General features: G+C 41.1%; 12 non-coding genes across 12 annotated transcripts; all 12 read left to right on the top strand.

The window, feature by feature from the left end:
* The first annotated feature begins 3,183 nt into the window (after nucleotides 1-3,183).
* On the top strand, nucleotides 3,184-3,256 carry trnav-cac (transfer RNA valine (anticodon CAC)). Its single transcript has one exon. It is a non-coding gene; the product is annotated as a tRNA-Val (tRNA).
* Nucleotides 3,257-3,628: 372 nt separating this feature from the next.
* On the top strand, nucleotides 3,629-3,701 carry trnav-cac (transfer RNA valine (anticodon CAC)). The gene has a single exon. It is a non-coding gene; the product is annotated as a tRNA-Val (tRNA).
* An 882-nt stretch (nucleotides 3,702-4,583) lies between these two features.
* trnav-aac (transfer RNA valine (anticodon AAC)) lies at nucleotides 4,584-4,656 on the top strand. Its single transcript has one exon. It is a non-coding gene; the product is annotated as a tRNA-Val (tRNA).
* Nucleotides 4,657-7,118: 2,462 nt separating this feature from the next.
* Nucleotides 7,119-7,191, top strand: trnav-cac (transfer RNA valine (anticodon CAC)). The gene has a single exon. It is a non-coding gene; the product is annotated as a tRNA-Val (tRNA).
* A 2,330-nt stretch (nucleotides 7,192-9,521) lies between these two features.
* trnav-aac (transfer RNA valine (anticodon AAC)) lies at nucleotides 9,522-9,594 on the top strand. The gene has a single exon. It is a non-coding gene; the product is annotated as a tRNA-Val (tRNA).
* A 2,195-nt stretch (nucleotides 9,595-11,789) lies between these two features.
* Nucleotides 11,790-11,862, top strand: trnav-aac (transfer RNA valine (anticodon AAC)). The gene has a single exon. It is a non-coding gene; the product is annotated as a tRNA-Val (tRNA).
* Nucleotides 11,863-13,994: 2,132 nt separating this feature from the next.
* Nucleotides 13,995-14,067, top strand: trnav-aac (transfer RNA valine (anticodon AAC)). The gene has a single exon. It is a non-coding gene; the product is annotated as a tRNA-Val (tRNA).
* A 258-nt stretch (nucleotides 14,068-14,325) lies between these two features.
* trnav-cac (transfer RNA valine (anticodon CAC)) lies at nucleotides 14,326-14,398 on the top strand. Its single transcript has one exon. It is a non-coding gene; the product is annotated as a tRNA-Val (tRNA).
* Nucleotides 14,399-15,310: 912 nt separating this feature from the next.
* trnav-aac (transfer RNA valine (anticodon AAC)) lies at nucleotides 15,311-15,383 on the top strand. Its single transcript has one exon. It is a non-coding gene; the product is annotated as a tRNA-Val (tRNA).
* A 2,262-nt stretch (nucleotides 15,384-17,645) lies between these two features.
* On the top strand, nucleotides 17,646-17,718 carry trnav-uac (transfer RNA valine (anticodon UAC)). The gene has a single exon. It is a non-coding gene; the product is annotated as a tRNA-Val (tRNA).
* Nucleotides 17,719-18,506: 788 nt separating this feature from the next.
* On the top strand, nucleotides 18,507-18,579 carry trnav-uac (transfer RNA valine (anticodon UAC)). The gene has a single exon. It is a non-coding gene; the product is annotated as a tRNA-Val (tRNA).
* A 192-nt stretch (nucleotides 18,580-18,771) lies between these two features.
* trnav-cac (transfer RNA valine (anticodon CAC)) lies at nucleotides 18,772-18,844 on the top strand. The gene has a single exon. It is a non-coding gene; the product is annotated as a tRNA-Val (tRNA).
* Nucleotides 18,845-19,520: the final 676 nt, after the last annotated feature.

Raw genomic sequence — 19,520 nt, 5'->3', positions numbered from 1 at the left:
TGCACGGTTTCGTAGACAAGGCTTAAGACTAGTCCCAGACTAAGATGATTGTTTGAGATTCCTTAACTGAAAAATCTTGCCCTGAAACACCTTAAAATTTGTGACTGGCAAATTTATGCCAAATTCAGAGTTTCTGTAGTGTAGTGGTTATCACGTTCGCCTAACACGCGAAAGGTCCTCGTTTCGAAACCGAGCAGAAACATAGTCTGTTTTAAGCCATAGAGTGGAATATAATGACAAGGTAACCAAACCTTTAAGCATTCAATGCACGGTTTTGTAGACTGTCGAAATTCAGCCTCTATTATGTCACGTACTATGTTCTTTTAGTGACTGTCGCATTCTCCTGACGTCAAAGGTCCCTAGTCGAAACCGAGCAGAAACATAGTCTGTTTTAAGCCATAGAGTGGAATATAATGACAAGGTAACCAAACCATTAAGCATTCAATGCACGGTTTTGTAGACTGTCGAAATTCAGCCTCTATTATGTCACGTACTATGTTCTTTTAGTGACTGTCGCATTCTCCTGACGTGAAAGGTCCCTAGTCGAAACCGAGCAGAAACATAGTCTACTTTAAGCCAAAGAGTGGAATATAATGACAAGGTAACCAAACCTTTAAGCATTCAATGCACGGTTTCGTAGACAAGGCTTAAGACTAGTCCCAGACTAAGATGATTGTTTGAGATTCCTTAACTGAAAAACCTTGCCCTGAAACACCTTAAAATTTGTTACTGGCAAATTTATGCGAAATTCAGAGTTTCTGTAGTGTAGTGGTTATCACGTTCGCCTAACACGCGAGAGGACCTCGGTTCCAAACCGAGCAGAAACATAGTCTGCTTTAAGCCATAGAGTGGAAAATAATGACAAGGTAACCAAACCTTTAAGCATTCAATGCACGGTTTCGTAGACAAGGCTTAAGACTAGTCCCAGACTAAGATGATTGTTTGAGATTCCTTAACTGAAAAATCTTGCCCTGAAACACCTTAAAATTTGTGACTGGCAAATTTATGCCAAATTCAGAGTTTCTGTAGTGTAGTGGTTATCACGTTCGCCTAACACGCGAAAGGTCCTCGTTTCGAAACCGAGCAGAAACATAGTCTGCTTTATGCCATAGAGTGGAATATAATGACAAGGTAACCAAACCTTTAAGCATTCAATGCACGGTTTCGTAGACAAGGCTTAAGAATAGTCCCAGACTAAGATGAGTGTTTGAGATTTCTTAACTGAAAAATCTTGCCCCGAAACACCTTAAAATTTGTGACTGGCAAATTTATGCGAAATTCAGAGTTTCTATAGCGTATTGGTTATCACGTTCGCCTAACACGCGAAGGGTCCTCGGTTCGAGACCGAGCAGAAACAGTTTTCAGGTTTTGGCGTCAACCAGAGCAAATGCCATCGGTGTAAAACATAGCTGCACTGCGTATCGGCCTGATTGAAAGCTTTTTGGGATTGTCAAATTCAGCCTCTATTATGTCACGTACTATGTTCTTTTAATGACTGTCGCATTCTCCTGACGTGAAAGGTCCCTAGTCGAAACCGAGCAGAATAATCGCCTTCTTTAAGTCATATGGTTAAACGTAATTACAAGCTAAACAAAACTTTAAGCATTCAATGCCCAGTTTTGTAGACAAGGCTTAAGACTAGTCCCAGACTAAGATGAATGTTCGAGATGTCTTACCTGAATAAACTTGACCTGGAATACCTTCAAATTTGTGACTGGCAAGTTTCTTGCCAAAGTCAGACAATAGTTGCGTGGTCTGTTTTAAACCAGCGCCAGGTTGACGACGTACGCAGGAATTGTCCACGTTTCTGTTTTGTAGTGGTTATCACGTTTGCTTTACACGCAAAAGGTCCTCGGTTCGAAACCGAGCAGAAACATAGTCTGCTTTATGCCATAGAGTGGAATATAATGACAAGGTAACCAAACCTTTAAGCATTCAATGCACGGTTTCGTAGACAAGGCTTAAGAATAGTCCCAGACTAAGATGAGTGTTTGAGATTTCTTAACTGAAAAATCTTGCCCCGAAACACCTTAAAATTTGTGACTGGCAAATTTATGCGAAATTCAGAGTTTCTATAGCGTATTGGTTATCACGTTCGCCTAACACGCGAAGGGTCCTCGGTTCGAGACCGAGCAGAAACAGTTTTCAGGTTTTGGCGTCAACAAGAGCAAATGCCATCGGTGTAAAACATAGCTGCACTGCGTATCGGCCTGATTGAAAGCTTTTTGGGATTGTCAAATTCAGCCTCTATTATGTCACGTACTATGTTCTTTTAATGACTGTCGCATTCTCCTGACGTGAAAGGTCCCTAGTCGAAACCGAGCAGAATAATCGCCTTCTTTAAGTCATATGGTTAAACGTAATTACGAGCTAAACAAAACTTTAAGCATTCAATGCCCAGTTTTGTAGACAAGGCTTAAGACTAGTCCCAGACTAAGATGAATGTTCGAGATGTCTTACCTGAATAAACTTGACCTGGAATACCTTCAAATTTGTGACTGGCAAGTTTCTTGCCAAAGTCAGACAATAGTTGCGTGGTCTGTTTTAAACCAGCGCCAGGTTGACGACGTACGCAGGAATTGTCCACGTTTCTGTTTTGTAGTGGTTATCACGTTTGCTTTACACGCAAAAGGTCCTCGGTTCGAAACCAAGCAGAAACATAGTCTGCTTTAAGCCATAGAGTGGAATATAATGACAAGGTAACCAAACCTTTAAGCATTCAATGCACGGTTTCGTAGACAAGGCTTAAGACTAGTCCCAGACTAAGATGATTGTTTGAGATTTCTTAACTGAAAAATCTTGCCCTGAAACACCTTAAAATTTGTTACTGGCAAATTTATGCGAAGTTCAGAGTTTCTGTAGTGTAGTGGTTATCACGTTCGCCTAACACGCGAAAGGTCCTCGGTTAGAAACCGAGCAGAAACAGAGTCTGCTTTAAGCCATAGAGTGGAATATAATGACAAGGTAACCAAACCTTTAAGCATTCAATGCACGGTTTTGTAGACTGTCGAAATTCAGCCTCTATTATGTCACGTACTATGTTCTTTTAGTGACTGTCGCATTCCCCTGACGCATTGCACCTTCAAATTTGTGACTGGCAAGTTTCTTGCCAAAGTCAGACAATGCTTGCGTGGTCTGTTTTAAACCAGCGCCAGTTTGACGACGTACGCAGGAATTGTACACGTTTCTGTAGTGTAGTGGTTATCACGTTTGCTTCACACGCAAAAGGTCCTCGGTTCGAAACCGAGCAGAAACATAGTGTGCTTTAAGCCATAGAGAGCAATATAATGACAAGGTAACCAAACCTTTAAGCATTCAATGCACGGTTTTGTAGACTGTCGAAATTCAGCCTCTATTATGTCAAGTACTATGTTCTTTTAGTGACTGTCGCATTCTCCTGACGTGAAAGGTCCCTAGTCGAAACCGAGCAGAAACATAGTCTGCTTTAAGCCATAGAGTGGAATATAACGACAAGGTAACCAAACCTTAAGCATTCAATGCACTGTTTTGTAGACAAGGCTTAAGACTAGTCCCATACTGAAATGAATGTTCGAGATGTCTCACCTGAATAAACTTGACCTGGAACACCTTCAAATTTGTGTCTGGCAAGTTTCTTGCCAAATTCAGAGTTTCTGTAGTGTAGTGGTTATCACGTTCGCCTCACACGCGAAAGGTCCTCGGTTCGAAACCGAGCAGAAACATAGTCTGTTTTAAGCCATAGAGTGGAATATAATGACAAGGTAACTAAACCTTTAAGCATTCAATGCACGGTTTTTATAGACTGCCGAAATTCAGCCTCTATTATGTTACAAGCTATGTTCTTTTAGTGACTGTCGCATTCTCCTGACGTGAAAGGTCCCTAGTCGAAACCGAGCAGAAACATAGTCTGCTTTAAGCCATAGAGTGGAATATAACGATAAGGTAACCAAACCTTTAAGCATTCAATGCACGGTTTTGTAGACTGTCGAAATTCAGCCTCTATTATGTCACGTACTATGTTCTTTTAGTGACTGTCGCATTCTCCTGACGTGAAAGGTCCCTAGTCGAAACCGAGCAGAAACATAGTCTGCTTTAAGCCATAGAGTGGAATATAATGACAAGGTAACCAAACCTTTAAGCATTCAATGCACGGTTTCGTAGACAAGGCTTAAGACTAGTCCCATACTAAGATGAATGTTCGAGATGTCTTACCTGAATAAACTTGACCTGGAATACCTTCAAATTTGTGACTGGCAAGTTTCTTGCCAAAGTCAGACAATACTTGCGTGGTCTGTTTTAAACCAGCGCCAGTTTGACGACGTACGCAGGAATTGTCCACGTTTCTGTAGTGTAGTGGTTATCACGTTTGCTTTACACGCAAATGGTCCTCGGTTCGAAACCGAGCAGAAACATAGTCTGCTTTAAGCCATAGAGTGGAATATAATGACAAGGTAACCAAACCTTTAAGCATTCAATGCACGGTTTCGTAGACAAGGCTTAAGACTAGTCCCAGACTAAGATGATTGTTTGAGATTCCTTAACTGAAAAACCTTGCCCTGAAACACCTTAAAATTTGTTACTGGCAAATTTATGCGAAATTAAGAGTTTCTGTAGTGTAGTGGTTATCACGTTCGCCTAACACGCGAGAGGTCCTCGGTTCGAAACCGAGCAGAAACATAGTCTGCTTTAAGCCATAGAGTGGAATATAATGACAAGGTAACCAAACCTTTAAGCATTCAATGCACGGTTTCGTAGACAAGGCTTAAGACTAGTCCCAGACTAAGATGATTGTTTGAGATTCCTTAACTGAAAAATCTTGCCCTGAAACACCTTAAAATTTGTGACTGGCAAATTTATGCCAAATTCAGAGTTTCTGTAGTGTAGTGGTTATCACGTTCGCCTAACACGCGAAAGGTCCTCGTTTCGAAACCGAGCAGAAACATAGTCTGTTTTAAGCCATAGAGTGGAATATAATGACAAGGTAACCAAACCTTTAAGCATTCAATGCACGGTTTTGTAGACTGTCGAAATTCAGCCTCTATTATGTCACGTACTATGTTCTTTTAGTGACTGTCGCATTCTCCTGACGTCAAAGGTCCCTAGTCGAAACCGAGCAGAAACATAGTCTGTTTTAAGCCATAGAGTGGAATATAATGACAAGGTAACCAAACCATTAAGCATTCAATGCACGGTTTTGTAGACTGTCGAAATTCAGCCTCTATTATGTCACGTACTATGTTCTTTTAGTGACTGTCGCATTCTCCTGACGTGAAAGGTCCCTAGTCGAAACCGAGCAGAAACATAGTCTACTTTAAGCCAAAGAGTGGAATATAATGACAAGGTAACCAAACCTTTAAGCATTCAATGCACGGTTTCGTAGACAAGGCTTAAGACTAGTCCCAGACTAAGATGATTGTTTGAGATTCCTTAACTGAAAAACCTTGCCCTGAAACACCTTAAAATTTGTTACTGGCAAATTTATGCGAAATTCAGAGTTTCTGTAGTGTAGTGGTTATCACGTTCGCCTAACACGCGAGAGGACCTCGGTTCCAAACCGAGCAGAAACATAGTCTGCTTTAAGCCATAGAGTGGAAAATAATGACAAGGTAACCAAACCTTTAAGCATTCAATGCACGGTTTCGTAGACAAGGCTTAAGACTAGTCCCAGACTAAGATGATTGTTTGAGATTCCTTAACTGAAAAATCTTGCCCTGAAACACCTTAAAATTTGTGACTGGCAAATTTATGCCAAATTCAGAGTTTCTGTAGTGTAGTGGTTATCACGTTCGCCTAACACGCGAAAGGTCCTCGTTTCGAAACCGAGCAGAAACATAGTCTGCTTTATGCCATAGAGTGGAATATAATGACAAGGTAACCAAACCTTTAAGCATTCAATGCACGGTTTCGTAGACAAGGCTTAAGAATAGTCCCAGACTAAGATGAGTGTTTGAGATTTCTTAACTGAAAAATCTTGCCCCGAAACACCTTAAAATTTGTGACTGGCAAATTTATGCGAAATTCAGAGTTTCTATAGCGTATTGGTTATCACGTTCGCCTAACACGCGAAGGGTCCTCGGTTCGAGACCGAGCAGAAACAGTTTTCAGGTTTTGGCGTCAACCAGAGCAAATGCCATCGGTGTAAAACATAGCTGCACTGCGTATCGGCCTGATTGAAAGCTTTTTGGGATTGTCAAATTCAGCCTCTATTATGTCACGTACTATGTTCTTTTAATGACTGTCGCATTCTCCTGACGTGAAAGGTCCCTAGTCGAAACCGAGCAGAATAATCGCCTTCTTTAAGTCATATGGTTAAACGTAATTACAAGCTAAACAAAACTTTAAGCATTCAATGCCCAGTTTTGTAGACAAGGCTTAAGACTAGTCCCAGACTAAGATGAATGTTCGAGATGTCTTACCTGAATAAACTTGACCTGGAATACCTTCAAATTTGTGACTGGCAAGTTTCTTGCCAAAGTCAGACAATAGTTGCGTGGTCTGTTTTAAACCAGCGCCAGGTTGACGACGTACGCAGGAATTGTCCACGTTTCTGTTTTGTAGTGGTTATCACGTTTGCTTTACACGCAAAAGGTCCTCGGTTCGAAACCGAGCAGAAACATAGTCTGCTTTAAGCCATAGAGTGGAATATAATGACAAGGTAACCAAACCTTTAAGCATTCAATGCACGGTTTCGTAGACAAGGCTTAAGACTAGTCCCAGACTAAGATGATTGTTTGAGATTTCTTAACTGAAAAATCTTGCCCTGAAACACCTTAAAATTTGTTACTGGCAAATTTATGCGAAATTCAGAGTTTCTGTAGTGTAGTGGTTATCACGGTCGCCTAACACGCGAAAGGTCCTCGGTTCGAAACCGAGCAGAAACAGAGTCTGCTTTAAGCCATAGAGTGGAATATAATGACAAGGTAACCAAACCTTTAAGCATTCAATGCACGGTTTTGTAGACTGTCGAAATTCAGCCTCTATTATGTCACGTACTATGTTCTTTTAGTGACTGTCGCATTCCCCTGACGCATTGCACCTTCAAATTTGTGACTGGCAAGTTTCTTGCCAAAGTCAGACAATGCTTGCGTGGTCTGTTTTAAACCAGCTCCAGTTTGACGACGTACGCAGGAATTGTACACGTTTCTGTAGTGTAGTGGTTATCACGTTTGCTTCACACGCAAAAGGTCCTCGGTTCGAAACCGAGCAGAAACATAGTGTGCTTTAAGCCATAGAGAGCAATATAATGACAAGGTAACCAAACCTTTAAGCATTCAATGCACGGTTTTGTAGACTGTCGAAATTCAGCCTCTATTATGTCAAGTACTATGTTCTTTTAGTGACTGTCGCATTCTCCTGACGTGAAAGGTCCCTAGTCGAAACCGAGCAGAAACATAGTCTGCTTTAAGCCATAGAGTGGAATATAACGACAAGGTAACCAAACCTTTAAGCATTCAATGCACGGTTTCGTAGACAAGGCTTAAGACTAGTCCCAGACTAAGATGAAATTTGTGACTGGCAAATTTATGCAAAAATACAGAGTTTCTGTAGTGTAGTTGTTATCACGTTCGCCTAACACGCGAAAGGTCCTTGTTTCGAAACCGAGCAGAAACATAGTCTGTTTTAAGCCATAGAGTGGAATATAATGACAAGGTAACTAAACCTTTAAGCATTCAATGCACGGTTTTTATAGACTGCCGAAATTCAGCCTCTATTATGTTACAAGCTATGTTCTTTTAGTGACTGTCGCATTCTCCTGACGTGAAAGGTCCCTAGTCGAAACCGAGCAGAAACATAGTCTGCTTTAAGCCATAGAGTGGAATATAACGATAAGGTAACCAAACCTTTAAGCATTCAATGCACGGTTTTGTAGACTGTCGAAATTCAGCCTCTATTATGTCACGTACTATGTTCTTTTAGTGACTGTCGCATTCTCCTGACGTGAAAGGTCCCTAGTCGAAACCGAGCAGAAACATAGTCTGCTTTAAGCCATAGAGTGGAATATAATGACAAGGTAACCAAACCTTTAAGCATTCAATGCACGGTTTCGTAGACAAGGCTTAAGACTAGTCCCAGACTAAGATGATTGTTTGAGATTCCTTAACTGAAAAATCTTGCCCTGAAACACCTTCAAATTTGTTACTGGCAAATTTATGCGAAATTCAGAGTTTCTGAAGTGTAGTGGTTATCACGTTTGCTTTACACGCAAAAGGTCCTCGGTTCGAAACCGAGCAGAAACATAGTCTGCTTTATGCCATAGAGTGGAATATATTGACAAGGTAACCAAACCTTTAAGCATTCAATGCACGGTTTCGTAGACAAGGCTTAAGACTAGTCCCAGACTAAGATGAGTGTTTGAGATTTCTTAACTGAAAAATCTTGCCCTGAAACACCTTAAAATTTGTGACTGGCAAATTTATGCGAAATTCAGAGTTTCTGTAGCGTATTGGTTATCACGTTCGCCTAACACGCGAAGGGTCCTCGGTTCGAGACCGAGCAGAAACAGTTTTCAGGTTTTGGCGTCAACCAGAGCAAATGCCATCGGTGTAAAACGTAGCTGCACTGCGTATCGGCCTGATTGAAAGCTTTTTGGGATTGTCAAATTCAGCCTCTATTATGTCACGTACTATGTTCTTTTAATGACTGTCGCATTCTCCTGACGTGAAAGGTCCCTAGTCGAAACCGAGCAGAATAATCGCCTTCTTTAAGTCATATGGTTAAACGTAATTACAAGCTAAACAAAACTTTAAGCATGCAATGCCCAGTTTTGTAGACAACGCTTAAGACTAGTCCCAGACTAAGATGAACGTTCGAGATGTCTTACCTGAATAAACTTGACCTGGAATACATTCAAATTTGTGACTGGCAAGTTTCTTGCCAAAGTCAGACAATAGTTGCGTGGTCTGTTTTAAACCAGCGCCAGGTTGACGACGTACGCAGGAATTGTCCACGTTTCTTTTTTTTAGTGGTTATCACGTTTGCTTTACACGCAAAAGGTCCTCGGTTCGAAACCGAGCAGAAACATAGTCTGCTTTAAGCCATAGAGTGGAATATAATGACAAGGTAACCAAACCTTTAAGCATTCAATGCACGGTTTCGTAGACAAGGCTTAAGACTAGTCCCATACTAAGATGAATGTTCGAGATGTCTTACCTGAATAAACTTGACCTGGAATACCTTCAAATTTGTGACTGGCAAGTTTCTTGCCAAAGTCAGACAATACTTGCGTGGTCTGTTTTAAACCAGCGCCAGTTTGACGACGTACGCAGGAATTGTCCACGTTTCTGTAGTGTAGTGGTTATCACGTTTGCTTTACACGCAAATGGTCCTCGGTTCGAAACCGAGCAGAAACATAGTCTGCTTTAAGCCATAGAGTGGAATATAATGACAAGGTAACCAAACCTTTAAGCATTCAATGCACGGTTTCGTAGACAAGGCTTAAGACTAGTCCCAGACTAAGATGATTGTTTGAGATTCCTTAACTGAAAAACCTTGCCCTGAAACACCTTAAAATTTGTTACTGGCAAATTTATGCGAAATTAAGAGTTTCTGTAGTGTAGTGGTTATCACGTTCGCCTAACACGCGAGAGGTCCTCGGTTCGAAACCGAGCAGAAACATAGTCTGCTTTAAGCCATAGAGTGGAATATAATGACAAGGTAACCAAACCTTTAAGCATTCAATGCACGGTTTCGTAGACAAGGCTTAAGACTAGTCCCAGACTAAGATGATTGTTTGAGATTCCTTAACTGAAAAATCTTGCCCTGAAACACCTTAAAATTTGTTACTGGCAAATTTATGCGAAATTCAGAGTTTCTGAAGTGTAGTGGTTATCACGTTTGCTTTACACGCAAAAGGTCCTCGGTTCGAAACCGAGCAGAAACATAGTCTGCTTTATGCCATAGAGTGGAATATAATGACAAGGTAACCAAACCTTTAAGCATTCAATGCACGGTTTTTATAGACTGCCGAAATTCAGCCTCTATTATGTTACAAGCTATGTTCTTTTAGTGACTGTCGCATTCTCCTGACGTCAAAGGTCCCTAGTCGAAACCGAGCAGAAACATAGTCTGTTTTAAGCCATAGAGTGGAATATAATGACAAGGTAACCAAACCATTAAGCATTCAATGCACGGTTTTGTAGACTGTCGAAATTCAGCCTCTATTATGTCACGTACTATGTTCTTTTAGTGACTGTCGCATTCTCCTGACGTGAAAGGTCCCTAGTCGAAACCGAGCAGAAACATAGTCTACTTTAAGCCAAAGAGTGGAATATAATGACAAGGTAACCAAACCTTTAAGCATTCAATGCACGGTTTCGTAGACAAGGCTTAAGACTAGTCCCAGACTAAGATGATTGTTTGAGATTCCTTAACTGAAAAACCTTGCCCTGAAACACCTTAAAATTTGTTACTGGCAAATTTATGCGAAATTCAGAGTTTCTGAAGTGTAGTGGTTATCACGTTTGCTTTACACGCAAAAGGTCCTCGGTTCGAAACCGAGCAGAAACATAGTCTGCTTTATGCCATAGAGTGGAATATAATGACAAGGTAACCTAACCTTTAAGCATTCAATGCACGGTTTGTAGACAAGGCTTAAGACTAGTCCCAGACTAAGATGAGTGTTTGAGATTTCTTAACTGAAAAATCTTGCCCTGAAACACCTTAAAATTTGTGACTGGCAAATTTATGCGAAATTCAGAGTTTCTGTAGCGTATTGGTTATCACGTTCGCCTAACACGCGAAGGGTCCTCGGTTCGAGACCGAGCAGAAACAGTTTTCAGGTTTTGGCGTCAACCAGAGCAAATGCCATCGGTGTAAAACGTAGCTGCACTGCGTATCGGCCTGATTGAAAGCTTTTTGGGATTGTCAAATTCAGCCTCTATTATGTCACGTACTATGTTCTTTTAATGACTGTCGCATTCTCCTGACGTGAAAGGTCCCTAGTCGAAACCGAGCAGAATAATCGCCTTCTTTAAGTCATATGGTTAAACGTAATTACAAGCTAAACAAAACTTTAAGCATGCAATGCCCAGTTTTGTAGACAACGCTTAAGACTAGTCCCAGACTAAGATGAACGTTCGAGATGTCTTACCTGAATAAACTTGACCTGGAATACATTCAAATTTGTGACTGGCAAGTTTCTTGCCAAAGTCAGACAATAGTTGCGTGGTCTGTTTTAAACCAGCGCCAGGTTGACGACGTACGCAGGAATTGTCCACGTTTCTGTTTTGTAGTGGTTATCACGTTTGCTTTACACGCAAAAGGTCCTCGGTTCGAAACCGAGCAGAAACATAGTCTGCTTTAAGCCATAGAGTGGAATATAATGACAAGGTAACCAAACCTTTAAGCATTCAATGCACGGTTTCGTAGACAAGGCTTAAGACTAGTCCCATACTAAGATGAATGTTCGAGATGTCTTACCTGAATAAACTTGACCTGGAATACCTTCAAATTTGTGACTGGCAAGTTTCTTGCCAAAGTCAGACAATACTTGCGTGGTCTGTTTTAAACCAGCGCCAGTTTGACGACGTACGCAGGAATTGTCCACGTTTCTGTAGTGTAGTGGTTATCACGTTTGCTTTACACGCAAATGGTCCTCGGTTCGAAACCGAGCAGAAACATAGTCTGCTTTAAGCCATAGAGTGGTATATAATGACAAGGTAACCAAACCTTTAAGCATTCAATGCACGGTTTCGTAGACAAGGCTTAAGACTAGTCCCAGACTAAGATGATTGTTTGAGATTCCTTAACTGAAAAACCTTGCCCTGAAACACCTTAAAATTTGTTACTGGCAAATTTATGCGAAATTAAGAGTTTCTGTAGTGTAGTGGTTATCACGTTCGCCTAACACGCGAGAGGTCCTCGGTTCGAAACCGAGCAGAAACATAGTCTGCTTTAAGCCATAGAGTGGTATATAATGACAAGGTAACCAAACCTTTAAGCATTCAATGCACGGTTTCGTAGACAAGGCTTAAGACTAGTCCCAGACTAAGATGATTGTTTGAGATTCCTTAACTGAAAAATCTTGCCCTGAAACACCTTAAAATTTGTTAAGGGCAAATTTATGCGAAATTCAGAGTTTCTGAAGTGTAGTGGTTATCACGTTTGCTTTACACGCAAAAGGTCCTCGGTTCGAAACCGAGCAGAAACATAGTCTGCTTTATGCCATAGAGTGGAATATAATGACAAGGTAACCAAACCTTTAAGCATTCAATGCACGGTTTTTATAGACTGCCGAAATTCAGCCTCTATTATGTTACAAGCTATGTTCTTTTAGTGACTGTCGCATTCTCCTGACGTCAAAGGTCCCTAGTCGAAACCGAGCAGAAACATAGTCTGTTTTAAGCCATAGAGTGGAATATAATGACAAGGTAACCAAACCATTAAGCATTCAATGCACGGTTTTGTAGACTGTCGAAATTCAGCCTCTATTATGTCACGTACTATGTTCTTTTAGTGACTGTCGCATTCTCCTGACGTGAAAGGTCCCTAGTCGAAACCGAGCAGAAACATAGTCTACTTTAAGCCAAAGAGTGGAATATAATGACAAGGTAACCAAACCTTTAAGCATTCAATGCACGGTTTCGTAGACAAGGCTTAAGACTAGTCCCAGACTAAGATGATTGTTTGAGATTCCTTAACTGAAAAACCTTGCCCTGAAACACCTTAAAATTTGTTACTGGCAAATTTATGCGAAATTCAGAGTTTCTGTAGTGTAGTGGTTATCACGTTCGCCTAACACGCGAGAGGACCTCGGTTCCAAACCGAGCAGAAACATAGTCTGCTTTAAGCCATAGAGTGGAAAATAATGACAAGGTAACCAAACCTTTAAGCATTCAATGCACGGTTTCGTAGACAAGGCTTAAGACTAGTCCCAGACTAAGATGATTGTTTGAGATTCCTTAACTGAAAAATCTTGCCCTGAAACACCTTAAAATTTGTGACTGGCAAATTTATGCCAAATTCAGAGTTTCTGTAGTGTAGTGGTTATCACGTTCGCCTAACACGCGAAAGGTCCTCGTTTCGAAACCGAGCAGAAACATAGTCTGCTTTATGCCATAGAGTGGAATATAATGACAAGGTAACCAAACCTTTAAGCATTCAATGCACGGTTTCGTAGACAAGGCTTAAGAATAGTCCCAGACTAAGATGAGTGTTTGAGATTTCTTAACTGAAAAATCTTGCCCCGAAACACCTTAAAATTTGTGACTGGCAAATTTATGCGAAATTCAGAGTTTCTATAGCGTATTGGTTATCACGTTCGCCTAACACGCGAAGGGTCCTCGGTTCGAGACCGAGCAGAAACAGTTTTCAGGTTTTGGCGTCAACCAGAGCAAATGCCATCGGTGTAAAACATAGCTGCACTGCGTATCGGCCTGATTGAAAGCTTTTTGGGATTGTCAAATTCAGCCTCTATTATGTCACGTACTATGTTCTTTTAATGACTGTCGCATTCTCCTGACGTGAAAGGTCCCTAGTCGAAACCGAGCAGAATAATCGCCTTCTTTAAGTCATATGGTTAAACGTAATTACGAGCTAAACAAAACTTTAAGCATTCAATGCCCAGTTTTGTAGACAAGGCTTAAGACTAGTCCCAGACTAAGATGAATGTTCGAGATGTCTTACCTGAATAAACTTGACCTGGAATACCTTCAAATTTGTGACTGGCAAGTTTCTTGCCAAAGTCAGACAATAGTTGCGTGGTCTGTTTTAAACCAGCGCCAGGTTGACGACGTACGCAGGAATTGTCCACGTTTCTGTTTTGTAGTGGTTATCACGTTTGCTTTACACGCAAAAGGTCCTCGGTTCGAAACCGAGCAGAAACATAGTCTGCTTTAAGCCATAGAGTGGAATATAATGACAAGGTAACCAAACCTTTAAGCATTCAATGCACGGTTTCGTAGACAAGGCTTAAGACTAGTCCCAGACTAAGATGATTGTTTGAGATTTCTTAACTGAAAAATCTTGCCCTGAAACACCTTAAAATTTGTTACTGGCAAATTTATGCGAAGTTCAGAGTTTCTGTAGTGTAGTGGTTATCACGTTCGCCTAACACGCGAAAGGTCCTCGGTTCGAAACCGAGCAGAAACAGAGTCTGCTTTAAGCCATAGAGTGGAATATAATGACAAGGTAACCAAACCTTTAAGCATTCAATGCACGGTTTTGTAGACTGTCGAAATTCAGCCTCTATTATGTCACGTACTATGTTCTTTTAGTGACTGTCGCATTCCCCTGACGCATTGCACCTTCAAATTTGTGACTGGCAAGTTTCTTGCCAAAGTCAGACAATGCTTGCGTGGTCTGTTTTAAACCAGCGCCAGTTTGACGACGTACGCAGGAATTGTACACGTTTCTGTAGTGTAGTGGTTATCACGTTTGCTTCACACGCAAAAGGTCCTCGGTTCGAAACCGAGCAGAAACATAGTGTGCTTTAAGCCATAGAGAGCAATATAATGACAAGGTAACCAAACCTTTAAGCATTCAATGCACGGTTTTGTAGACTGTCGAAATTCAGCCTCTATTATGTCACATACTATGTTCTTTTAGTGACTGTCGCATTCTCCTGACGTGAAAGGTCCCTAGTCGAAACCGAGCAGAATCATAGTCTGTTTTAAGCCATAGAGTGGAATATAATGACAAGGTAACCAAACCTTTAAGCATTCAATGCACGGTTTTGTAGACTGTCGAAATTCAGCCTCTATTATGTCACGTACTATGTTCTTTTAGTGACTGTCGCATTCTCCTGACGTGAAAGTTTCCTAGTCGAAACCGAGCAGAAACATAGTCTGCTTTAAGCCATAGAGTGGAATATAATGACAAGGTAACCAAACCTTTAAGCATTCAATGCACGGTTTTGTAGACTGTCGAAATTCAGCCTCTGTTATGTCACGTACTATGTTCTTTTAGTGACTGTCGCATTCTCCTGACGTGAAAGGTCCCTAGTCGAAACCGAGCAGAATCATAGTCTGTTTTAAGCCATAGAGTGGAATATAATGACAAGGTAACCAAACCTTTAAGCATTCAATGCACGGTTTTGTAGACTGTCGAAATTCAGCCTCTATTATGTCACGTACTATGTTCTTTTAGTGACTGTCGCATTCTCCTGACGTGAAAGGTCCCTAGTCGAAACCGAGCAGAAACATAGTCTGCATTAAGCCATAGAGTGGAATATAATGACAAGGTAACCAAACCTTTAAGCATTCAATGCACGGTTTCGTAGACAAGGCTTAAGACTAGTCCCAGATTAAGATGAGTGTTTGAGATTTCTTAACTGAAAAATCGTGCCCTGAAACACCTTAAAATTTGTGACTGGCAAATTTATGCCAAGTTCAGAGTTTCTGTAGTGTAGTGGTTATCACGTTCGCCTAACACGCGAAAGGTCCTCGGTTCGAAACCGAGCAGAAACATAGTCTGTTTTAAGCCATAGAGTGGAATATAATGACAAGGTAACCAAACCTTTAAGCATTCAATGAACGGTTTTTATAGACAGTCGAAATTCAGCCTCTATTATGTTACAAGCTATGTTCTTTTAGTGACTGTCGCATTCTCCTGACGTGAAAGGTCCCTAGTCGAAACCGAGCAGAATAATCGCCTTCTTTAAGTCATATGGTTAAACGTAATTACAAGCTAAACAAAACTTTAAGCATTCAATGCCCAGTTTTGTAGACAAGGCTTAAGACTAGTCCCAGACTAAGATGAATGTTCGAGATGTCTTACCTGAATAAACTTGACCTGGAATACCTTCAAATTTGTGACTGGCAAGTTTCTTGCCAAAGTCAGACAATAGTTGCGTGGTCTGTTTTAAACCAGCGCCAGGTTGACGACGTACGCAGGAATTGTCCACGTTTCTGTAGTGTAGTGGTTATCACGTTTGCTTTACACGCTAAAGGTCCTCGCTTCGAAACCCGAGCAGAAACATAGTCTGCTTTAAGCCATAGAGTGGAATATAATGACAAGGTAACCAAACCTTTAAGCATTCAATGCACGGTTTCGTAGACAAGGCTTAAGACTAGTCCCAGACTAAGATGATTGTTTGAGATTCCTTAACTGAAAAATCTTGCCCTGAAACACCTTAAAATTTGTGACTGGCAAATTTATGCCAATTTCAGAGTTTCTGTAGTGTAGTGGTTATCACGTTCGCCTAACACGCGAAAGGTCCTCGTTTCGAAACCGAGCAGAAACATAGTGTGCTTTAAGCCATAGAGTGGAATATAATGACAAGGTAACCAAACCTTTAAGCATTCAATGCACGGTTTTGTAGACTGTCGAAATTCAGCCTCTATTATGTCACGTACTATGTTCTTTTAGTGACTGTCGCATTCTCCTGACGTGAAAGGTCCCTAGTCGAAACCGAGCAGAAACATAGTCTGCTTTAAGCCATAGAGTGGAATATAATGACAAGGTAACCAAACCTTTAAGCATTCAATGCACGGTTTCGTAGACAAGGCTTAAGACTATTCCCAGACTAAGATGATTGTTTGAGATTCCTTAACTGAAAAATCTTGCCATGAAACACCTTAAAATTTGTTACTGGCAAATTTATGCGAAATTCAGAGTTTCTGTAGTGTAGTGGTTATCACGTTCGCCTAAACACGCGAAAGGTCCTCGGTTCGAGACCGAGCAGAAACATAGTCTGCTTTATGCCATAGAGTGGAATATAATGACAAGGTAACCAAACCTTTAAGCATTCAATGCACGGTTTCGTAGACAAGGCTTAAGACTAGTCCCAGACTAAGATGAGTGTTTGAGATTTCTTAACTGAAAAATCTTGCCCTGAAACACCTTAAAATTTGTGACTGGCAAATTTATGCGAAATTCAGAGTTTCTGTAGCGTATTGGTTATCACGTTCGCCTAACACGCGAAGGGTCCTCGGTTCGAGACCGAGCAGAAACAGTTTTCAGGTTTTGGCGTCAACCAGAGCAAATGCCATCGGTGTAAAACGTAGCTGCAATGCGTATCGGCCTGATTGAAAGCTTTTTGGGATTGTCAAATTCAGCCTCTATTATGTCACGTACTATGTTCTTTTAATGACTGTCGCATTCTCCTGACGTGAAAGGTCCCTAGTCGAAACCGAGCAGAATAATCGCCTTCTTTAAGTCATATGGTTAAACGTAATTACAAGCTAAACAAAACTTTAAGCATTCAATGCCCAGTTTTGTAGACAACGCTTAAGACTAGTCCCAGACTAAGATGAACGTTTGAGATGTCTTACCTGAATAAACTTGACCTGGAATACCTTCAAATTTGTGACTGGCAAGTTTCTTGCCAAAGTCAGACAATAGTTGCGTGGTCTGTTTTAAACCAGCGCCAGGTTGACGACGTACGCAGGAATTGTCCACGTTTCTGTTTTGTAGTGGTTATCACGTTTGCTTTACACGCAAAAGGTCCTCGGTTCGACACCGAGCAGAATCATAGTCTGCTTTAAGCCATAGAGTGGAATATAATGACAAGGTAACCAAACCTTTAAGCATTCAATGCACGGTTTCGTAGACAAGGCTTAAGACTAGTCCCATACTAAGATGAATGTTCGAGATGTCTTACCTGAATAAACTTGACCTGGAATACCTTCAAATTTGTGACTGGCAAGTTTCTTGCCAAAGTCAGACAATACTTGCGTGGTCTGTTTTAAACCAGCGCCAGTTTGACGACGTACGCAGGAATTGTCCACGTTTCTGTAGTGTAGTGGTTATCACGTTTGCTTTACACGCAAAAGGTCCTCGGTTCGAAACCGAGCAGAAACATAGTCTGCTTTAAGCCAGAGAGTGGAATATAATGACAAGGTAACCAAACCTTTAAGCATTCAATGCAAGGTTTCGTAGACAAGGCTTAAGACTAGTCCCAGACCAAGATGATTGTTTGAGATTCCTTAACTGAAAAATCTTGCCCTGAAACACCTTAAAATTTGTTACTGGCAAATTTATGCGAAATTCAGAGTTTCTGTAGTGTAGTGGTTATCACGTTCGCCTAACACGCAAAAGGTCCTCGGTTCGAAACCGAGCAGAAACATAGTCTGCTTTAAGCCATAGAGTGGAATATAATGACAAGGTAACCAAACCTTTAAGCATTCAATGCACGGTTTCGTAGACAAGGCTTAAGACTAGTCCCAGACTAAGATGATTGTTTGAGATTCCTTAACTGAAAAATCTTGCCCTGAAACACCTTAAAATTTGTGGCTGGCAAATTTATGCCAAATTCAGAGTTTCTGTAGTGTAGTGGTTATCACGTTCGCCTAACACGCGAAAGGTCCTCGTTTCGAAACCGAGCAGAAACATAGTCTGTTTTAAGCCATAGAGTGGAATATAATGACAAGGTAACCAAACCTTTAAGCATTCAATGCACGGTTTTGTAGACTGTCGAAATTCAGCCTCTATTATGTCACGTACTATGTTCTTTTAGTGACTGTCGCATTCCCCTGACGCATTGCACCTTCAAATTTGTGACTGGCAAGTTTCTTGCCAAAGTCAGACAATGCTTGCGTGGTCTGTTTTAAACCAGCGCCAGTTTGACGACGTACGCAGGAATTGTACACGTTTCTGTAGTGTAGTGGTTATCACGTTTGCTTTACACGCAAAAGGTCCTCGGTTCGAAACCGAGCAGAAACATAGTCTGCTTTAAGCCATAGAGTGGAATATAACGACAAGGTAACCAAACCTTAAGCATTCAATGCACTGTTTTGTAGACAAGGCTTAAGACTAGTCCCATACTGAAATGAATGTTCGAGATGTCTCACCTGAATAAACTTGACCTGGAACACCTTCAAATTTGTGACTGGCAAGTTTCTTGCCAAATTCAGAGTTTCTGTAGTGTAGTGGTTATCACGTTCGCCTCACACGCGAAAGGTCCTCGGTTCGAAACCGAGCAGAAACATAGTCTGTTTTAAGCCATAGAGTGGAATATAATGACAAGGTAACCAAACCTTTAAGCATTCAATGCACGGTTTTTATAGACTGCCGAAATTCAGCCTCTATTATGTTACAAGCTATGTTCTTTTAGTGACTGTCGCATTCTCCTGACGTGAAAGGTCCCTAGTCGAAACCGAGCAGAAACATAGTCTGCTTTAAGCCATAGAGTGGAATATAATGACAAGGTAACCAAACCTTTAAGCATTCAATGCACGGTTTTGTAGACTGTCGAAATTCAGCCTCTATTATGTCACGTACTATGTTCTTTTAGTGACTGTCGCATTCCCCTGACGCATTGCACCTTCAAATTTGTGACTGGCAAGTTTCTTGCCAAAGTCAGACAATGCTTGGGTGGTCTGTTTTAAACCAGCGCCAGTTTGACGACGTACGCAGGAATTGTCCACGTTTCTGTAGTGTAGTGGTTATCACGTTTGCTTCACACGCAAAAGGTCCTCGGTTCGAAACCGAGCAGTAACATAGTGTGCTTTAAGCCATAGAGAGCAATATAATGACAAGGTAACCAAACCTTTAAGCATTCAATGCACGGTTTTTATAGACTGCCGAAATTCAGCCTCTATTATGTTACAAGCTATGTTCTTTTAGTGACTGTCGCATTCTCCTGACGTGAAAGGTCCCTAGTC

This window comes from Triplophysa dalaica, chromosome 5 (assembly GCF_015846415.1).
Source record: "Triplophysa dalaica isolate WHDGS20190420 chromosome 5, ASM1584641v1, whole genome shotgun sequence".
Lineage (NCBI taxonomy): Eukaryota > Metazoa > Chordata > Actinopteri > Cypriniformes > Nemacheilidae > Triplophysa > Triplophysa dalaica.
This window is presented reverse-complemented; position numbering and strand designations above follow the sequence as displayed.